This window comes from Zosterops lateralis, assembly GCF_965231275.1.
Source record: "Zosterops lateralis genome assembly, contig: HAP1_HAP1_SCAFFOLD_226, whole genome shotgun sequence".
NCBI classification, from domain to species: domain Eukaryota; kingdom Metazoa; phylum Chordata; class Aves; order Passeriformes; family Zosteropidae; genus Zosterops; species Zosterops lateralis.
In genome coordinates this window covers 7,185-12,217 of record NW_028154467.1, presented here as the reverse complement: position 1 = coordinate 12,217, position 5,033 = coordinate 7,185, and the positions used below count along the sequence as shown (strand labels likewise).

At 56.2% G+C, this 5,033-nt stretch overlaps 1 pseudogene across 1 annotated transcript; it reads right to left on the bottom strand.

The window, feature by feature from the left end:
- Window positions 1–782: 782 nt before the first annotated feature.
- LOC310923719 (class I histocompatibility antigen, F10 alpha chain-like) lies at window positions 783–4,581 on the bottom strand (annotated as a pseudogene). Its single transcript, XR_014592776.1, has 8 exons — window positions 3,827–4,581; window positions 2,649–2,912; window positions 2,172–2,447; window positions 1,723–1,995; window positions 1,537–1,644; window positions 1,403–1,438; window positions 1,251–1,283; window positions 783–853 (listed from the first exon to the last, which is right to left on the bottom strand). The product of XR_014592776.1 is annotated as a class I histocompatibility antigen, F10 alpha chain-like (transcript).
- Window positions 4,582–5,033: the final 452 nt, after the last annotated feature.

Below are 5,033 nucleotides of genomic sequence, written 5' to 3'. Positions count from 1 at the left end.
GCCCCCTGAAGATGTATCAAACCTGAGGGTTGGCCTGTAACCTCCCAGAGTGGCTTCATGATATTTGCCAGAGGGGTCTTGGCAAGAAGAGTGTGTATCTTAAAGCAAAAGTTTTAATAAAAAACAAAATAACAAACAATACAGGAACAAAAGAAAAAGCCGAGCACAGGTGTTAGAGAAGCCTCTGACACTGTGCTAAGACACCTTAAAAAGCACCTGAGCTCCTTTGTGCACCTTCGTAAACACTCAACGTTTTAGGAGGAACAACCTGGCCTGCTGCCAATAGAAGCAGCTACAGGTTCTGAAAAACATTTCCACAGCCCAACCAGTGCCCCTGTGCTGGCTCTGGGCCAATTACAATGAGAAGAGCATGGGAAATTCTAGTTTAACTTCATTATATGTTCAAAGGTAAACCAACACTCTTTTCATTATATAGAAACAGCTGCTCGTTTGTGGGGGTGCATTCCTACACCCCTGCATTCCTTCCTGCCTCGAAGCCTGCATGCATGGGGTCCTGGGACATTTCTATCTGGTTTCCAACACCCATCCCTGCTCCCACTGTCCCCATCCCTGTCCCCATTGTCCCCATTCCCATTCCTGGCTCCTAGAGAGGAGCTGCAGGACACTGGAAGAGGGAACCCGGATTCATTGCCCAAAGAGGGGTAATTTCACACCAGCACTAAAGCATTGGGAATATCTTGGCTTTAAAACATTGGAAAACTGTAAAATTATCTGTTAGCAAGAGCTGTGGGGTGGGTGGGAGCAGCGGGATCAGCTCTGCCGGCAGCTCTTGGCTTTCCTGGGAAGAGGAAGGGGCTGGATCCAGCTCCGTGGATTGCTCAGGCAGTGATTCCTGCTGGGATGAGAGAGGGTCACGGTGTCACCCTGTCCCTGTCCCCATCCCACAGGATGGACCTGGCTGGAGCCCATGGAGAGCGGGAGCTGCTCCAGAATCCCACCTGATCCCATCCCAATCCTGCCTCAATCCTGCTCCATCCATCCCAACTAATCATGCACTGGAATCCTGCCCTGATCCAGAATCCCACCTGATTCTGCCCCAGTCCTCCTGCCCCAGTCCTACTCCATCCATCCCACATGATCCTGCTCCAGACTCCAGCCCTGATCCCACTCTCCAATTCCATCTGATCCTGCTCTGGATCCCTGCTCTGATCCACAATCCCTCCCTGATCCCAGTCTGTCCATCCTGCCCTGATCCCCCTCTGCAATCCCACCCTGATCCCACTCCACACCTGCAGTCAAGCCGTTGGCTCCCACATCTCTTCCTGCAGAAAGAGAAGATCCATGAGATTCCAGCACAGATCACACACCAGGATTAACCCCAGGATCCATCCTGGGATCTGCACAGAGGGGATCCAGAGCTGGATCCACCACTGGGACTCACCGGCTGCCATGTTGTATCCATCCCTGTCCCTCCTCCCTGTGGAAAAACAGTGGGATCAGCGTCAGTGGCACAGGATTCCTGGAACGGTGCCGGGTGGATCCGTGCCCCTTCCCGACCCCCATCCCGTGTGTTACCGGATTGGAGCTTCCAGACAATGAATCCAATGAGGACAGTGAGGATGAGGATGGCAGCGATGACGGACACAGCGACCACCACAGTGAGATTCCCACCAGATGTCGGCTCTGGGAAATGCGGGATGGTGAGGAGGGGAAGGGGGATCCCCATCTGGGAATTCCCAATTCCCACATTGCCAGGCTCACCCCAAGCGAAGATCCCGGGCTCCAGCATTCCGGGATGCTCCACCCGGCACCGGTACTGCTCCCGCTCCTCCGGCAGCGCCTCGATGCTGGCCCAGGTGTGGAAGGTGCCGTCGCTGTTGGGAACGATCCCGCCCCACTCCGTCTCCTGATCCCACATTTCATCCCCCTTCAGCCAGTTGACTGCGATGGTCCTGGGGTAGAATCCGTAGGCGTGGCAGGACAAGATCAGCGTCCCGTGTTCCTCTTTTCCGGACACATGGACATCAGGGGGCTCTGGAATGGGATAACGGTGAGGTGCATCCATGGAATTCAAAGGGAATGGGATGGGGGTGGGATCTGCTCATGGAATTCCCACTGGAATGGGATGGGGGCGAGACCTGCCATGGAATTCCCACAGGAATTACTGTGTTCTCCAGTCCTCCAATCCCAAATCCCAAATTCCCACCCACCTTTACGCTCCAGCTCCTTCTGCCCGTATCCAACGTATTTCTGGAGCCATTCTGGGCTCTTGTGCTTCAGGTAATTCGTGAAACCCTCAGCCTCGTTCCCATCCTGTTCCCAGCGCCTCCTGGTGATCTCAGCAGCACCGTCGGCCACCACGAATCTCCCAGATCCCAGATCAAAGGAGATGAAATCCTGCCCATTGTAGCCATCCCGGTAGCATCCATGGACACTCCCATCAGACAAGATGTCACAGCCATAAAGCAGCTGTACAGTGTGGAGACCTGGGGGAATTGTACCCACAGAGACCCATGGAATTGTGTCCCAGCCCCACTGAGCCCCATTCCAGCCCTATGGAGCCCCAGAGTCTGATGGAGACCCACAGAACCTCGTCCCAGCCCCGTGGATCCCATGGATGCACATCCCAGTGCCATGGGATAGAACCCCAGGGATCCCAACCTGGCCCCACAGATCCCCCCACTCACCCCCGCTCTGCTTGTACCGGTCCCGCAGTGTCTCCAGGCTCCTGGCATACAGTTGCTGGTTCCTCTCACTGATCTGGGTCTCCCTATCCCAATATCCCGGCTCAGCTCCCTCCTTCATCCACTGTGTCAGTGGCTCCACCCGGCCCCGCTCGCTGTTGTAGTGCACAAAGGGGATCCCATCCACAAACCCCATTTCCATGAAGTGGGGGACCCCCAGGCTGGGCTCTGACACTGCCACATCCAGGTAACGCAGGGAGTGGAGAACTGGGGGGACACGGAGATTTTCGGGGTCATTGAGGGGTCAGGGATCAATGAAATGGAAAACTGGGAGAGGGGATGCAGGGGGGGATTGGTACAGGATAAGGGGGTGCAGAAGGGTCCAACGGACCAGGAATGGAAATTCAGAGGGGTCCCAGTGCCCAGAATCCCCCCAGGGACCCTCCCAGGCCCCCTGGGACCTCCCATACACGGGGTGCAGAATTGAGGGGATGCAGAGATTGGGGGGTCCGAGGGCTCCCCCGGTGTTGAGGGAAGTGGGGTCTGGGAGCTGGGAAAGGCAGGAATGGGGGTCCAGGGGGTCCCTGGGTCAGGGAAAGGGGGGTCTGGGGCTGGGAGAGGCGGGCGGATCCCGGGGACGCAGTTTGGGGAAGGCAAAAGCAAGACGGGACGAAAGGGGAATTCCAGGGAATTCATCTGGATCCCACTGGATCTCCGCTGAGACCCCCTGGGACCCCCTGGAACCCCCTTCCAGGAAGCGCCGGGAATGGAGAACTGGGGGGCGGCAGAAATTTGGGGGATCTGGGGGTCCAAAAGCCGAGGAAAAGGCGGGTCTGGGCTCTGGGAAATGCGGGATGGCCGCGGAGGGGCTGCAGGGGGGTCCCAGAGCACTGACGGGGGTGCAGGGGGGTCCCGGTGCTGGAGAAGGGAGGACAGGGGAGTCCCCGTGCCCGGGAATGAGGGTTCAGGGGGAATTTCCCTCCCGGAATTGGGGGTTCAAGGGGGTCCTGGTGCCCAGGAATGGGGGTTCAGGGGGATCTCGGTGCCCAACAAGGGTGTGCAGGGGGGTCCCGGTGCTGGGGAAGGGGATGGAGGGGACCCCAGGACCCAAACTGGGGCTCAGGGGGTTCCCGTGCCCGGATAAGGCGGTTCAGGGGGGTCCCGGTCTCGGGCAGTCCCACTCCCGTCGCCCCCCGGCTCCCCCAGGAGCCCCAGGAGCCCCCCAGCCCCAGCGCTGGAGCCATCGCAGCCGCCCCCGATCGCGGCTCCGGCGCAGTTTGGGAGACGCCAAAGTGCCCGAGGGAGCGCGGGGGGAGGGAAAAGGGGAATTCCAGGGAACTGCCCGGGATCCCCTCCTGGAACCCCTCGGGATCCCTCAGGGATCCATCTGGGACCCTCCAGGGCCGCGCCCTGCGGGACCCCCGGGCTCCTCTCGCCCTCTCTCCTCTCCCTTTCCTTCGGGTTGTGATCAATACACATTATAGGATTGGCTTTGGGCAAATATTAAAGTGAATAACTCTATGGGTTATGTTGGAAATTCGTGCTGTATTAATAGAGTCTCTTTTTGTAGTGTGTTTGTCGTGGTTTGAAAGCAAAATGAGTGAGAGGGTCCAAGTCAGAAATACAATTTAATAACAAGAAAGGTAAAAAAGGTAAAATAAAAAAAAAAATAAAATAAATGCAATAATACAAAAGACCACGGACAGAGTCAGAACACACCCTGAGCAGGGTGGTGGGAGCAGTCCAGGTGAGGGGCTCTTCCTGAAGCAGTGATCCTGTAGAAAGGTCTGGAAGCTCTGGTCCTCTGGGAATCCAGTGGGTCAGGGCTGCTTGTACTGTCCCAAACCCCAGATTCTCTCCAGGTGGGAATGCTTGGCTCCTCCCCCTGGGCGGAGCATCTCCCAATGGGATGAGGAGTCGTGCAGTGGGTCCTTGATGGCCCATTAAACAGAGAGAGCTCCTGGAGGGAGTTCCCTGTGAGTCCTGGGCAAGGCATTGATGGGCCATGAGCAGAAGAGCCCAAAGGAGGGGCCTGGGAAAACACTGCCCCACCTGGTTTAACAGTTCATGGAGATCGTGATAGAATAAATACTTTGTGTACATCCTACACTGCAACCCAGGACAGTACCTAATTGGCTAAAAACAGAATAAAAATGCACGATTTTAGGAACGCATACACAAGGCTCACAGAAACACCGACTTTGACCCACGTCATGGGTCACCAACATGCGGGAGCTCAGGACCTCTGGACAACCAACCAATATGATTTGGCAGAAGCTGTTTACTGTTTACATTAAATTATATTTGTACATTCTAAAATGAATGTTCACACCACCACATGTTATTTGATTGGTGCCTCCATCTTGTCCATGCCTCCAGCACACACCT